The sequence below is a fragment of the Pongo pygmaeus genome, chromosome X (assembly GCF_028885625.2).
Source record: "Pongo pygmaeus isolate AG05252 chromosome X, NHGRI_mPonPyg2-v2.0_pri, whole genome shotgun sequence".
Lineage (NCBI taxonomy): Eukaryota > Metazoa > Chordata > Mammalia > Primates > Hominidae > Pongo > Pongo pygmaeus.
Genome location: NC_072396.2, coordinates 151821384 through 151839497, shown reverse-complemented (window position 1 = coordinate 151839497; position 18114 = coordinate 151821384).

Sequence of the window (18114 nt, the reverse complement as noted above, 5' to 3'; positions counted from 1 at the left end):
TAGCTCAGAAAGTCACTTTTCTTGATATGGTTTAAATGTCTCCTCCAAAACTAACTTTAAAATTTAATTGCTGTTACTATGCAACCTTTAAGAACTGATTAGGTCATGAGGGCTCTTACCTCATGAATGGAGAAATTTCATAATTGTGGAAGTGGGTTACTTATCACAGGAGTAGGCTCCTGATGAAAGGAGGAGTTCAACCTAGTTTTCTTTTTCTCATTCACTCTCTCACCATGTAATGCCTTCCACCATATTATGTAATCTGTGGTATGATGAGATATCAGGAGGAGGCCCTCAGCCCCATGATCTTGCACTTCTCAGCCTCCAGAACAATGAACCAAATAAATCTCTTCTGTTACTAAATTACCCAGTCTATGATATTCCATTATAGGAACAGAATATGAACTAAAATATTCCTTTGTTTCAAACACCATGTAATCAGGGACCGAATATAAGATGGCCTGGGGAGGGTTTCTATTCCCTCCACGATGTCAGTACAGACAAAATGGGGAATTTGGACCCTCGACTTTCAGTCAGTGTAAGAAGTCAGCCCACAGAAACACTTTGCTCCATTGCCAGCGATTATAGCAAAAACAGAGCAAGGTATCTAAATTTAGCCACTTCTCACCCCAAAATGAATGGGAGGCAGTACCCACCACCTGCCCAAATACAAGGAGAAGAAAATCCCAGAAAGGAAGAGCTGAACAAATAAAGGAATTGTTTAAACTTTAAGTAAAACACTAAGAAGACCCCTGACCAATTCACACGTAATAGCTACTAGAAGAAAATATGCCAAAAAGTTTTATAACTGAACCAAAGTTTGGAATACCACCCAGGTTTTCAGAGTGGCCTCTATGCAGCATAAAATGAAATCATACCAAAATAGCACTGAAGGGGCTCTCAAAACTAAATGCCATTTGAACCACAGCCCACAAAACTAGGCCAGGCCCCATTTGCCAAACCTAAACTGGGTGACTGCCTGCTAAATAGATGATGTAAAAAGGATCTAGAGTCTCCTAACATCATACCCCAAATGTCCAGATACAAAAAAAAAAAAAAAAAATCATACCACAAACAAGTAAAATCAAAACATGAATGAAAAAAAAGTGATTAACAGATGCTAGGTATTTTTATTCTCTTTGAAGCAATTGTGAATGGGAGTTCACGCACGATTTGGCTCTCTGTTTGTCTGTTGTTGGTGTATAAGAATGCTTGTGATTTTTGTACATTGATTTTGTATCCTGAGACTTTGCTGAAGTTGCTTATCAGCTTAAGGAGATTTTGGGCTGAGACAATGGGGTTTTCTGGATATACAATAATGTCGTCTGCAAACAGGGACAATTTGACTTCCTCTTTTCCTAATTGAATACCCTTTATTTACTTCTCCTGCCTAATTGCCCTGGCCAGAACTTCCAACACTATGTTGAATAGGAGTGGTGAGAGAGGGTATCCCTGTCTTGTGCCAGTTTTCAAAGGGAATGCTTCCAGTTTTTGCCCATTCAGTATGATATTGGCTGTGGGTTTGTCATAGATAGCTCTTATTATTTTGAGATATGTCCCATCAATACCTAATTTATTGAGAGTTTTTAGCATGAAGGGTTGTTGAATTTTGTCAAAGGCCTTTTCTGAATCTATTGAGATAATCATGTGGTTTTTGTCTTTGGTTCTGTTTATATGCTGGATTACATTTATTGATTTGTGTATATTGAACCAGCCTTGCATCCCAACTTACAAGGGACGTGAAGGACCTCTTCAAGGAGAACTACAAACAACTGCTTAAGGAAATAAAAGAGGATACAAACAAATGGAAGGACATTCCATGCTCATGGGTAGGAAGAATCAATATCGTGAAAATGGCCATACTGCCCAAGGTAATTTACAGATTCAATGCCATCCCCATCAAGCTACCAATGACTTTCCTCACAGAATTGGAAAAAACTACTTTAAAGTTCACATGGAACCAAAAAAGAGCCCGCATCGCCAAGTCAATCCTAAGCCAAAAGAACAAAACTGGAGGCATCATGCTACCTGACTTCAAACTATACTACAAGGCTACAGTCACCGAAACAGCATGGTACTGGTATCAAAACAGAGATATAGATCAATGGAACAGAACAGAGCCCTCAGAAATAACGCTGCATATCTACAACTATCTGATCTTTGACAAACCTGAGAAAAACAAGCAATGGGGAAAGGATTCCCTATTTAATAAATGGTGCTGGGAAAACTGGCTAGCCATATGGAGAATGCTGAAACTGGATCCCTTCCTTACACCTTAGATAAAAATCAATTCAAGATGGATTAAAGACTTAAACGTCAGACCTAAAACCATAAAAACCCTAGAAGAAAACCTAGGCATTACCATTCAGGACATAGGGATGGGCAAGGACTTCATGTCTAAAACACCAAAAGCAATGGCAACAAAAGCCAAAATTGACAAATGGGATCTAATTAAACTAAAGAGCTTCTGCACAGCAAAAGAAACTACCATCAGAGTGAACAGGCAACCTACAAAATGGGAGAAAATTTTCGCAACCTGCTCATCTGACAAAGGGCTAATATCCAGAATCTACAATGAATTCCAACAAATTTACAAGAAAAAAACAAACAACCCCATCAAAAAGTGGGCGAAGGACATGAACAGACACTTCTCAAAAGAAGACATTTATGCAGCCAAAAAACAAATGGAAAAAAATGCTCACCATCACTGGCCATCAGAGAAATGCAAATCAAAACCACAATGAGATACCATCTCACACCAGTTAGAATGGCAATCATTAAAAAGTCAGGAAACAACAGGTGCTGGAGAGGATGTGGAGAAATAGGAACACTTTTACACTGTTGCTGGGACTGTAAACTAGTTCAACCATTGTGGAAGTCAGTGTGGCGATTCCTCAGGGATCTAGAACTAGAAATACCATTTGACCCAGCCATCCCATTACTGGGTATATACCCAAAGGACTATAAATCATGCTGCTATAAAGACACATGCACACGTATGTTTATTGCGGCATTATTCACAATAGCAAAGACTTGGAACCAACCCAAATGTCCAACAATGATAGACTGGATTAAGAAAATGTGGCACATATACACCATGGAATACTATGCAGCCATAAAAAATGATGAGTTCATGTCCTTTGTAGGGACATGGATGAAATTGGAAATCATCATTCTCAGTAAACTATTGCAAGAACAAAAAACCAAAAATCGCATATTCTCACTCATAGGTGGGAATTGAACAATGAGAACACATGGACATAGGAAGGGGACATCACACTCTGGGGACTGTTGTGGGGTGGGGGGAGGGGGGAGGGATAGCATTGGGAGATATACCTAATGCTAGATGATGAGTTAGTGGGTGCGGCGCACCAGCATGGCACATGTATACATATGTAACTAACCCGCACATTGCACACATGTACCCTAAAACCTAAAGTATAATAATAAATAAATAAATAAATAAACAGATGCTAACACTGAGATGAATCAGATACTACAATTATCTGACAAGAATTTTAAATCAGCCATAATAAAAATACCCAGTAAATCAATTATGAATTATCTTGAATTAGTAAACAAAGAAAATTTTACCTAATAAATAGAAATTATAAAAAAGAACCAAAATCAAATTAGAATTATGAAACATGTAAAAACCAAAATAATTTTAAAAACCTTACTACTTGGGCTCAACAATGATTGGAAATGACAGAGGCAATAAAAAGTGAACCTAAAGATAGCCTTTGAGAATAATAGACTGCAAGAACTAGACTTTACAAATCTAAACATCATATAGGAAATAGAATGAAAAAATTACAGAGCCTCACATACTTGTAAAACAGTAACAAAAGAGCTAGCATCTGTGTCATTGCTGTCACAGAAGGAGAAAATAAAGAGTGGTTAAATGTCTAATAAAAGTTCTTCGAACAAAAAAGAAATATTACAGAAGGGATCATGGGGTATCAGGAAGAAAGAAAGAACAATGAAAACATCAATAGTATCTGTATATATGAAACAAGAGAGTTCCCAGACCATCCTCACAGGACATGTGACAGGGGTGTGGCTTGTCTGTTTGGCCATCATGGCTGCTTAAACCCCCTACCAGATGGCAAGCATGCAGACAAGCAGGTGCAGGAGCCGGAGCGAGCGCTTTTGGGCTCCGGCCCCACAGTGGCATCTAGGGGTGTGTGCCTGTGGTTCCCAAAGCCTCACTGGGCATGCTACAGTGCTGTTTTAGCTCTGCTATCTACAGACAGCTTAAGTGTTAACCAGCTCAGTGCCCTCTTGGTACCCAGGTTCTTGTCTGGCATCCAGGAAGAATCAGGTAACACATGGACTTGAAGGATGGTGAATGTGGGGATTTTATTGGGTGATGGAGATGGCTCTCCACAGGATGGATGGGGAGCTGGAAAGGAGATGGAGTGGGAAGATGATCTTCCCCTGGAGTTTGGCCGTTACACAGCCAATCTCCTCTCCGACCGTCCCCAGCCGAACTCCTCTTGACATTCAGACACTCCTTCTCTTCTCTCCTTCTCTGCCATTCTGCTCTTCTGTTCATCTGCTTATCTGCTCTTGGAGCTGGGGTTCCTATGGGTACAGGGGAGGGGGCGCAGCAGGCCAAAAGTCGATGTGAATGCCTGTTCCCATTTAGGGCTGTGGGTTTCCAGGCTTGAGGGTGGGGCCTTTGCCAGGGAACCAGCCTCTCCTATCCAGTATTTCCCTGTCTCCTGTCTGTATCATATACAATATACTTTCCTTCTTTTGAGTTTTATGTTAAAAAGTTGAAGCAAAAGCTTTTAACACTGTCTAATGCAGTTTTTCAATCTATGTAGAGAAACACATTTAAAAAAATTTATATGCTGAATACATGAAGATAAAGGGATTGAAGTGGAGATAAATTGTCTACATTTGTCTTAGGCTGCTGAAAAGCTTACACTAGCAGATCGTAAATTATATATGTATAATGCAATATCTGAAGAAGCCACTAAAATACTATTAAAAAATCTTAAACAAACAGATGAGACAAAAGGGAACTCTAAAAAATATTCAAGGCACTTAGAGGAAGAAGTGAAATGTGAAACTGAGGAATGCAACACGAAGGGATCAAACACAAAGCAAACAAAAATGGCAGACCTAGGTCCTAATATACAAATAATTACATTATAAATAGCTTAAACATACCAGTTAAAAAGCAGAGATTGGCAGAATTATTTTTAAATGATATAACTATATTTAAAAGAAATAAACTTTAAATATAATATTATAGTTGTTTAAAATAAAAATATAGAAAAAAAATACACCAAGCCAGCTTAAAATAACTAGCATCTTCCTAAGTTCACCAATGATGGATTTTTTTGAGTATCATTTTTAGTTCATAGAATTAAACATATTGAGGTATATATGTATCATAGTTATTACTTTATTGGCATTTAAATCGTATCATATTTGAGCAATGGGAGATTCCTCAAGTTTGCTCCTAAATCCCTTTAAAATGATGCCAACATTTATTGATAATTTTCTGGCTATGAAGTACAGTGAGATCAAGTGTCATCTTGAGAACTTCTCTGTAAACTTCTTAAGGAACAAAGAAGAAATTCAGAAAGGGAAAATTACTGGAGAGATATTGGTTTATGGATTGTTGGTGATCATTCAATTTTACCTGTAAAACTAAGGTACAGAATATATTAGTCCATTCTCACACTGCTATAAAGAACTGAGACTGGGTAATTTATAAAGAAAAAAGGTTTAATTGGCTCATGGTTCTGCAGGCTTTACAAGAAGCATGGCTAGACAGGCCTCAGGAAAATTACAATCACGGTGGAAGGCAAAGGGGAAGCAGGCATGTCCTACATGGCTGGAACAGGAGGAAGAGATCAAAGGGGGAGGTGCTACACACTTTTAAACAACCATGTCTCATGATAACTCACTTACTATCATGAGAAGAGCAAGGGAAAAATCTGCCCCCATGATCGAATCGCCTCCCACCAGGCCCCTTCTCCAACACTGGGGATTACAATTTGACATGAGATTTAGGAAGGAGCAGCAATCCAAACCACATCACAGAATACAATATAATGACCATTTTGTTTAATAATGTATATATAGAACAACCATTAAAACTGGGTATAAACGGGAGTGTATATGAAAAGTATAAGATAACTAATTGACATACTGTTATTCACTGATAGTAGGAAAAGGGTTATACTTTCAATGAAATGCTGAATGGGAGAGAGTGCTGAGAAAATAGGAGGTAACTAGGCAATTTCAGTGTTGGCCATATTAGAAAGCCAATTAAGAAGAGCCAAAAAATAGACTAGAGATATAATAAAAGGATATTAATATATAGTTAACAATTAAAAATAAAACATTCTTAAATATCAAAAATATACTGAGGCATTTTGTACAAAATCCATATAATAAAATTTATTACATTATTGGAGCTAAACATCTCAAACATATATACATGTTACTATTCAGTGATCACTAGAATACATAATTTTAAATTAAAAAATAAGGTAGATAAAAATGTATATATGCCACTGCAGTGTATTTAGCACACGATTTGTATTTGTGAACGTGTGTAGGGCAGATAGATAATGAGTAGATATGCATATATGCATCTATTGATCAGTCTATAAATCTATCATATATCTATACACTTATATTAAAAATAATAGAAGAATAAAGAGAATAATGTCACCATGATGTCAAAATAGAAGATAACCCTCTCATATCTCCCCACAACAAGAATATTGCATGCATTCACAGTCAAAACTGTCTCTATGGGAGACTCAGAATTGGAATAGATGCTTGTGAAACCCTGGTAGAGCCCAAGACCTAGGAGCATCTTTTTGAGAGTGAAGACTGACAACCAATTGGCCGATCTACCCCACCAAGCTTGCCTCTGGGTTTAAGGTGGGAAATAGCCTAGTTTCCCAAGGAACTTGGTCACAGCCCAACTGGGCCTTGAGCCTGCAAACAAAACTATCGGCCAAGGAGTCCAGAAGGAATTGCACATAGTAGTGCCTTGGCAGAAATGTTCACCTGCCTGCTGACAATAATCCAGCAGAGAACCTGAAAGTTGCTTTGAGGCACTACTCCAGCTTTCCTCAGCTTAGATCCTCGGTCAGAGCAGCATACATATGAATCAATAGGGAGACTCACCAGTATCTCACAGCCTGGGAATCTGAGCCTGTCTAACAGGATTGATGATCTCTGTCCCACGACAGATCCTAAAGGGGCTCAGTCTCAGCTACAGCTCCTCCCACTGCAGTAATGTCCACCCCTGAGTGGAGACCAGACTCTTCAACCTCTGTTCACACAGTAGATCCCAATACTTGGTTCCCTTGGGATTCAAGTCTAAACTCCAGCCTCTCCTGCTGCAGTTGGAAACTATCCTATCTATATGAAGAACGATTAGGAAATGTGCATCCAGCTGAGCTAATATGAGAGGCACACCAGCCTCCATCATAAATCATATCCTAAGAAAGCCCAGTCTCAGCTCTGGCCCCTCCTGTTTTAATCAAAGAACTACCACACTTTCATAGGGATCTGTTGTGTGACACGTGCCAATCTAAGCCAATGATGCAGGCCCATCAGCCCCCCTCCCACAGCAGATGCTGAAGGGGCCCAATCTCAATTCCGGCTCCTCTCCTTGCAATCATGGACCCATCACACCTGTGCAGAGACCTTCTAAGATGTATACTCATCTGGGCCATGGGGACAGTCTTCTGGACTCAAGCCCCTGGCCAGCATTTCCACATAACCCCAGGATCCTCACTGGATCTTCCCCACATCCATCAGCACTGGGAAGCCACATAAACTTGGAGCCCTAACAAGATTCATGGCAAGTCTGGGCTTAAAGCCTCTTCTAGTTCTGAGATGGCTGAGGTGGTCACAGACTCAGGACACAAAAAGCCAGTTGGCTTAGAATCCCTGGAAGGTCCTCTGAAGAAGGACAGGCATAAACAGAGCCAGACTGAAAAGAAAATCGAATTCCTCAATAAGTAGACATCATCAAACTTCCATAGCATCGACATTGAAAGAAATGTGACCTCATCAAAGGGATACAATAAGGTCTTATGATAAAGTGGTGGAGATGTGTATTTTAAACAAAGAATTCAAAGTAGCTATTACAAGGAAGCTCACCAAACTTCAAGAAAACACAGAGAATTAATTCAGACATGCACATGAAAACATTAACACAAAGAATAAAATAATTTAAAAAATCAAACAGAAATTTTGAAGGTGAAAAATATAATGAAATAAAAAATGTAACAGAAAACACGAACATCAGGACTGATCAAACAGAATAAAGAATCAGTGAGCCTGAAGAAAATCTTAGAAAATAAAAATCAGAGGAGAAATAAAAACAACGAAAAGGAATGAACAAAGTTTACAGGATCTATAGGATGACATAAAAAGAGCAAACAGTTGAGTTGTTAAGTAAAGGAGGAAAGTGAGAAAGACAAACCGGTAAAAAGTCTTTCAAAATAAATAATAACATAAAACGGTCCAAACCTGGAGGAATACATACATATCCAGGTATAGAAAGGTCAAAAGTCACCAAATATTTTCAACCCAAATAAAAATACTTTGAAACATGTCATAATCAAACTTTCAAAAGTCAAAGATAGAGAAAGTATGCTGAGAGGAGAGAGAGAAAATAAGAAAATAACATATAAGGGAGATCCAATATGACTGGCATCAGGCTTATCAGCAGAAATCCTACATACCAGGAAGTGGTGGAACAAAATATAGAGAGTGCAGAAGGAAAAAAAAACAAATTGACAAACAACAATACTGTACCCAGCACAGTTATCCTACAGAAATAAAGGAGATAAAAAGACTCCCAGACAAACAGATGCTGAAGGACTTGATGACTATAAGACCTGTCCTACAAGAAATGATAAAGGGAATGATTTAAACTGAAAAAAGATGCTAATGTGATTGTTTATTTATATTGTAACCATGATGTTTAAACCACATGTATCTTTAGTAAGAAGACTAAAAAATAAAACTATGAAAATATTAATAACTACAATGATTTGTTAAGAGATGTAAATTCTTACATTAAAAATTCAGAATTTCAGGGGAGAAGGAAATTAATGTGTAAAGTATTTTTTGGTTTGTTTATTTTCTTGATTGGTAACCAGAATAAATTTTCATCAGTTTAAAAAATATCCTATAACTATAGGATATTTTGTTTAAGTCTCATGGTAACCACAAAACAAAACCTATAATACATATACCCAAAATAAAAAGCAGTGGATTAAAACATACTTCTAGAAAATTACATAACCACAGAAGACAGTTCAAAAGGAAGAGAAAATAAAACAACTTAAACAATTAGAAAATAAGTAGAACAATAACATGAGTAAGTCCTTAGTTACTAAAAATAACATTGTAAATGGACAAAATTTTCCAATTAAAAGTCATAGAGAGGAATGGATTAAAAAACAAGACCCAACTATATGCTGCCTATAAGAAACTTCCACTATAAAGACACACATAGATTGAAAATGAACAGATGGAAAAAGTGATTCCATACAAATGAAAACCAAAAAAAGAGCAGAAGTAGCTATACTTACATCAGATAAAAATAGACTTTAAGTCAAAACTGTAAAAAGAGACAAAGAAGATTATTATATAATGATAAAGTGGTCAATTTAGCAAGAAGATATAAGGATTATAAATATATCTATCTATCTATGGCTAGATAGATATATGCACCCAATGGCAAAGCAATCAAATATATAAAGCAAATATTAATATATCTAAAAGAGAGATAGACTGCAACATAATAATAGAAAGAGACCTCAAAACACCACTCTCAGCAATATACTTTCAGCAATGGAAATATCATCCAGGCAGAATATCAACAAAGAAACATCAAAGTTAAGCTATACGCTTGAACAAATGAGCCTAACAGACACTGAAATAAAGATTTCATCCAACTTCTAAAGAATATGCAATTCTTTCTCATCAGCACAAAGAACATTCTCCAGGATAGACCCATATGTTAGGCCTAAAAACAAGTCTCAACAAAGCCAAAAATGTTGAAGTTATATCAAGAATATTTTCTGATCACAATAAAATAAAATGCAAAATCCATAAGAAGAGGAGTTTTGATATCTGTGCACATCGAAATTAAACTTGCTCCTAAATGACCAGTCAATAAAGAAGTTATAGAGAAATTTCAAAAATGTCTTAAAATCAATATAAATGGGAACACAACCTATCAGAACCTATGGGAAACTGCAAAAGCTGTACTAAGCTGAAAGTTTATATATCAGTAAATACCTACATCAAAAAATAGACTCCAAATAAACAGTCTGATGCAACTCAAGTAACAATAAAAGCAAGAACAAATTGATTCTAAAATTAGTAGAAGAAAATAAATAATGCTGGAAAAGAAATAAACTAAACGATACTTAATACATCAGCAAAATAGGAATTTGGTTTTTTAAAAACATAAACAAAATGACAAACCTTTAGCCAGACTAGGAAAAAAGAGAGGACCCAAATAAACAAAATGGAAGACCAAAACAAAATTAAAAAATGCAACATTACAACTGATACCACAGTAATGCAAAAAAAAAAAAAAATCATTAGGGAATAATGTAAAAAACTGTAAGCTAAAAAAATTGAAAATCTAGAAGAAATTCATAAATTCCTGGACATATTAAACCAACTAAGATTGAAACATGAAGAAATAGGAAATGTAAACAGGCCAATAATGAGCAATAAGAAGAAAGCAGTAATTTTAAAATATCCCATTAAAGAAAAGCAAAGGCCTAATGGATTAACTGCTGAATTCTACCAAGTATTAAAAGAAGAACACTAATTCCACTCTATTTCAAAAAAACTGAAGAGGACAAAACATTTTCTAACTGATTCTATGAGACCAGCATTACCCTGATACCAACACCAGACAAAAATAGCACAAAAAAAGAAAACTACAGACCAATAACTCTGATAAATATGAACATAAAAATCCTCAACAAAATACTAGCAAGCCAAATCCAGCAACATGTTAAGAATATTATTCACCATGATCAATTGGGATGCTTAGCAGGGATGCCAGGATGGTTCAACATATACAAATTACTAAATGTGATACATCACACCAACAGAATCAAGAGCAAAATTGTATAATTATATCAACAGATGCTGAAAATGCATTTAATAAAATTAAACACCCCTTCATGAGAAAAACTCTCGATAAACTAGAAATAGAAGAAACTTTACTCAAAATAATAAAGGCTATATATGACAAGTCCACAGCTAACATCATAGTGAATGAAAAAAAAAAAAAAAAAAAAAAAAACCTGAAGCCTAACCACTAAGATCTCGAGCAAGATAAGCATGCTCACTTGTACCACTTTTATTTGACACAGTAATGGAAGTTGTAACCAGAGCAATTACTCAAAAGAGAGAAAAAAAGACCAAATTAGAAAGACGGAATTCGAATTATCCTGGTTTTCAGATGATATAATATTTTATTTAGAAAACCCCAGTCTCCACCAAAAAACTCTTTAAATTCATAAATTCATTCACTAAAGTTGCAGGATACAAAAGAAACATACAAAAATCAGTAGTGTTTTTACATGTTTAGAGCAACCAATCCAAAAAAGGAATCATAAAAGCAATTCCATTTACTATGGCTATAAAAATAAAATACCTAAGTATATATTTAACCAAAGAAATGAGAGATCCTTATAGGAAAAATGGTAAAACCCTCAAGAAAGAAATTGAAGAAGACACAAAAAATGAAAAAATATCCCACACTCATGGATTGGAAGAATACTGTTAAAATATTTATACTGCACAAACTGATCTACAGATTAAATGTAATCTCTATTAAAATACCAGTGACATTCTTCAAAAAAATTTTAAAATCCTAAAATGCATATAGAACCAAAAAATACCCTTAATAGCTAAAGCAATCCTTATCAAAAAGAATACGTCTGGAGACATCAACACTAACTGGATTTAAATTGTACTATGAAGCTGTAGTAACCAAAACAAACAGGATGGCACTGGCATTAAAACAGACATATAGACCAATGGAACAGAATAGAGAACCCAGAAATAAATCCACACACATACAGCCAATTGGTTTTCAACACAGGCACCAAGAACATATAATGGGAAATGAAGTCCCCTTAGGAAGTGACACAGAAAAAAAAAACTAGATATCCATATATAGAAGAATAAAACTAGATCTTCATCTTTTCACCCTAAAAAAATTAAACTCAAAATGAATTAAGCACTTACACGTAAGATCCTAAAACTATTATATGATTAAAAGAAAACACTGGAAAAATGCTCCAGGACATTGGTCAGAGCAAATATTTTATGACTAAGACCTCAAAAGCCCAGGCAACAAAAGCAAAAGTAGACAAGGGGGATTATATCAAGCTAAAAAGCTTCTGCACAGCAAAGAAAACAATTAACAAAGTGAAGAGACAACCTACAAAATGGGAAAATTATTTGCAGACTATCCATCTGACAGGAGATTAATAACTATATTATATGAGGATGTCAAATAACTCAATAGCAAAAAGCCCCAAATAATTTAACAAGAAAATGGGCAAAAGACCTGAATAGACATTTATCAAATGAAGACATATGAATAGACGTCAAGTATATGAACAGATGCTCAATATTAGTAATCATCAGGGAATTGCAAATTAAAACCACAATGAGATATTATCTTACCCAGATAGAATGGCTATTATCAAAAAGACAAAACTAACACATGCTGGAGAGTATGCAAAGAAAGGAACATTTGTACCTTGTTGGTTGAAATGTAAAACAATACAGCCATTAAGGAAAAGAGTATGGTGATTTCTCAGAAGAAACTACAAGTACAATTACCATATAATTCAATAATTCCACTGTTGGTTATATAGCCCAAAGAAAGGAGATTAGTATTTTGAAGGCATATCTGCACTCCCATGTTTATTGCAGCACCGTTAACAATAGCCAAACATGGAAGAAACCTAAGCATCCATCAATGGATGGATGGATAAAGAAAGTGTGGTATATATACATAACGGAATATTATTCAGCCGTAAAAAATAAATTGTCGTTTCCATCAAAATAGATAGAACTGGAGTTTATTATGTAAAGTGAAGTAAACCAGGCACAGAAAGACAGATATTACATGTTCTCACTCATATGTGGGAGCTAAAATAGTGGTTCTCATGGTGGTAGAGAGTAGAATCGTGGTTATTAGAGGCTGGAAATGGAAGCAGAAAGAAAGAATACAGAGAAGTTGGTTAATGGGTGAAGAAATACAGTTATATAGAAGGAACAAGTTTGAGTACTCAATAGTACATTAGGGAAAATATAGTTCGCAATAATTCATTATGTATTCAAAAAAGCTAGAAGAGAAGAATTGTAATTTTCCCAACACAAAGAAAAGATAAATATTTGAGGTGAGAAATGTCCCAGTTACACTGATTTGATTATTACACATCATATACATGTATCAAAATATCACATGTACCCCATATACATGTACAGTTATATCGATAAAATATCCCCAAAATGTAAGAATAAAACATAAAATTAAGAAAAGTATTATCTGTAGAAGGAGAGAGAAAAAAGGGGAAGAGAGCATTGATAGAAGTTAGATTTTGCTGAACGTGTTTTATAAACTTTGAGAGTATTTAAATATTTTGCCTTCCTTAGAATAAAATTAAATGTAAAAAGGTTGACATGTGCAGTATTGTCTGAGTTGTTGCAGTGTGTGTCCAGTGTGTGATGTTCCCCTCTCTGTGTCCACGTGTTCTCCTTGTTCAACTCCCACTTATGAGTGAGAACATGCGGTGTTTGGTTTTCTGTTCCTGTGTTAGTTTGCTGAGGATGATGATTTCCAGCTTCATCCCTGTCCCTGCAAAGGACATGAACTCATCCTTTTTTATGGCTGCATAGTATTCCATGGTGTATACGTGCCACGTTTTCTTTATCCAGTCTATCACTGATGGACATTTGGGTTGGTTCCAAGTCTGCTATTGTAAATAGTGCTGCAATAAACATACACGTGCATGTGTCTTTATAGTAGAATGATTTATAATCCTTTGGGTCAAGTGGAATTTCTGGTTCTAGATCCTTGAGGAATCGCCACACTGTCTTCCACAATGGTTGAACTAATTTACACTCCCATCAACAGTGTAAAAGTGTTCCTGTTTCTTCACATCCTCACCAGCATCTGTTGTTTCCAGACATTTTAATGATTGCCATTCTAACTGGCATGAGATGGTATCTAATTGCAGTTTTGATTTGCATTTCTCTAATGACCAGTGATGATGAGCTTTTTTTCGTATGTTTGTTGGCCACATAAATGTCCTCTTTTTATTGTTGAAGATGAGGAGGTCATAGGTGTACAGCCTTATTTCTGGGCTCTCGATTCTGTTCCATTGGTCTATGTACCTGTTTTTGTACCAGTACCATGCTGTTTTGGTTACTGTAGGCCTATATGGTAGTTTGAAGTTTGGTAACATGATGCCTCCAGCTTTGTTCTTTATGCATAGAATTGCCTTGGCTATTCGGGGTCTTTTTTGTTTCCGTATGAATTTTAAAATAGTTTTTTCTACTTCTGTGAAGAATGTGGTCGGTAGTTTAATAGGAATAGCATTGAATCTATAAACTGCTTTGGGCAATATAGCCATTTAATGATGTTCATTCTTTCTATCCACAAGCATTGGATGTTGTTCCATTTTTTGTGTGTCTTCTATGATTTTTTTGAGCAGTGTTTTGCAATTCTCATTGTAGATATCATTCACCTCCCCAGTAAGCTGTATTCCCAGCTATTTTATTCTTTTTGTGGCAATTATGAATGGGATTACCTTTTTTATTTGGCACTCAGATTGGCTGTTGTTGGTGTATAGGAATGCTAGTGATCTTTGTAAATTGATTTTGTATCCTGAAACTGCTGAATTGTTTTTTATTAGTGGAAGGAGCTTTTGGGCCAAAAGTTTGGGGTTTTCCAGACACAGAATTATATGATCTGCAAATAGAAATAATTTGACTTCCTCTCTTCCTATTTGAATGCCTTTATTTCTTTCTCTTGCCTGATTGCTCTGGCTAGGACTTTCACTTCTATGTTGAATAGAAGTGGTGAAAGAGGGCATCCTTGTCTTGTGCCAGTTTTTATGGGTAATTCTTTCAGCTTTTGCCCATTCAGTATAATATTGGCTGTGGGTGAGGTATTTTTCTTCAATACCTAGTTTATTTGGAGTTTTTAACATGAAGGGTTGTGGAATTTTATTGAAAGCCTTTTATTTATTTATAGAGATAATCATGTGGTTTTTGTCTTTAGTTCTGTTTATGTGGTGAATTACATTTATTGATTTGTGTATGTTGAACCAACCTTGCATTCTGGTGATGTAGCCTGCTTGATCATGGTGGATTAGCTTTTTGATGTGCTGCTGAAGTCAGTTTGCAAGTATTTTGTTGAGAATTTTTGCATCAGTGTTCGTCCAGGATATTAGCCTGAAGTTTTCTTTTGTGTCATGTCTCTGTTGGGTTTCAATAGCAAGATGATACTGGCCTTAAAAAATGAGTTGCAGAGGAGTCCCCCCACCTCAACATTTTGGAATAGTTTCTGTAAGGATGTTACCAGCTCTTCTTTTTACATGTTTTAGAATTCAGCTGTGAATCCTTGAGGTTCTAAGTTTTTGTTGTTATTGTTGTTAGTAGGCTATTTATGACTGATTTAATTTCATAGCTTGTTATTGGTCTGTTCAGGGAATCAATTTCTTCCTGGCTCAGTCTTGGGAGGGTGTATGTGTCCATAAATTTATTCATCTCTTCTAGGTTTTCTAGTTTGTGTGCATAGAGGTGTTAGTAGTAGTTTCTGGGGTTTGTTTTTATTTCTGTGGGGTCAGTGGTAACATTTTCTTAATCATTTCTAATAGCGTTTAGTTGGATATTCTCTCTTTTCTTAGTCTAGCTAGAGGTCTATCTGTTATTAAATTAAAAAAAAAAAAAAACTCCTGGATTTGTTGATCTTTCCAATAGTTTTTCATATCTTGATTTCCTTCAGTTCAGCTCTGATTTTGGTTATTTCTTGTCTTCTAGTAGCTTTGGGGTTGATTTGTTCTTGCTTCTCTAATTCTTTTACTTGTAAAATTAGATTGTTAATTTTAGATTTTTCTAACTTTTTGATGTGGGCATTTAGTGCTATGAATTTTTCTATTAACAATGCCTCGTTGTGTCTCAGAGATTCTTGTATGTTGTATCTTTGTTCTCATTAGTTTCAAAGAACTTCTTGATTTCTGCCTTAATTTCATTATTAACAAAAGTCATTCAGGAACATGTTGTATAATTTTCATCTAATTGCATGGTTTTGAGCAATTTTCTTATTCTTGACTTTTATTTTTATTGTGCTGTCATCTGACAGTATATGTGATACAATTTTGTTTCTTTTGAATTTGTAGAGGATTGTTTTATGTTCAATTATGTGGTTGATTTTAGAGTATGTGCCATGTGATGATGAGACAACTGCATATTCTGTTGCCTTTGGATGAGGAATACTGTAGAGGTCTATCTGATTCATTTGGTCCAGTATTGAGTTCAGGTCCTGAATATCTTTGTGAATTTTCTGCCTCAATAATCTAATACTGTCACCCCCACTATTATTGTGTGGGAGTCTATGTGTTTTTGTTGGTCTCTACGAACCTGCTTTATGAATCTGGGTACTCCTGTGCTGGGTGCAGAGATATTAAGAATAGTTAGGTCTTCTTGTTGAATTGAACCCTTTAACATTATGTAATGCCCTTCTTTGTCTTTTTTGACCTTTGTTGGTTTGAAATATGTTTTTTCTGAAACTGGGATTGCAACCGCTGCTTTTTTATGTTTTCCATTTGCTTGGTAGATTTTCCTCCATCCCTGTATTTTGAGTCATTGAGTGTCATTACATGTGAGATAGGTCTCTGAAAGGCAGCATACCATTGGATCTTGCTTTTTTATCCAGCTTGTCACTCTGAGCCAGGGGAACCTCCCCCACCCAGGAAGGCTGTGATTGAATGCGTGACCCTAGAAACCCATACTTCTTCCATGGATCTTTGCAATCCTCAGGTCAGAAGATCTCCTCATAAACCCACTCCACCAAGGCCTTCAGTCTGACAGACAGAGCCTCGTGGAGTCTTGGGTGTGTCTTTGAGGGTGCTACCAGAAGAGATTAACATTTGAGTCAGCGGACAGGGAAAGACAGGCGCACCCTCAATCTGGGTGGGCACCATCAAATTGGCTGCCAGCATGGCTAGAAAAAGCAGCCAGACTTCTGAGTCTTCCAGCCTTCATCTTTCTCCTGTTCTGGATGCTTCCTGCCCTCGAACATCAGACTGCAAGTTCTTCAGCTTTTGGACTTTTGAACTTAACACCAGTGGTTTGCCAGGGGCTCTTGGGCCTTTGGCTACAGACTGAAGGCTGCACTGTTGGCTTCCCTACTTTTGAGGTTTTTGGACTCAGACTGAGCCATTACTGGTTTTCTTGCTCCTCAACTTGCAGATGGCCTATTGTGGGACTTCACCTTGTGATCGTGTGAGTCAATTCTCCTTAATAAACTCCCTTGTGTATATATATCTATCCTATTAGTTCTGGCCCTCTAGAGAACCCTGACTTAATACAGGGAGTCTGACTTCACATTCTCCCGGAGTGCAGGAGATTTTCTACTGGTTTCTGATTTCTCACAAGGGAATTTGTCTCTGAATTGTTGCTGAATTGATGTGTATGTGAAAGAAATAAGAGTCCAAGGCCTTTTACTCTGCCATCTTGCTGGCATCACCAACAATTTTAAAATTAGCTATTAAAATGCAAATATTCCCATAGAATTTCTACAACATATTCAAATATCTCATGCCCTGTATGGAATTCAACCTATGCAGAAGACTTTACTTGTATATTGAGAAAACATTCCCAAATAACTCACCTACAATTTCTAACCTCTCAATTCTGACACACTTTGGTGTTATTAAAATGAATAAATGCCAATAGTATATTGTGTATACTATTATATTACTTGTGTATAATAGTATAACAATAACAACAGGAGTTATTGAATACTCACTATGTGCTAATCATTATGCTTCACATGCATTA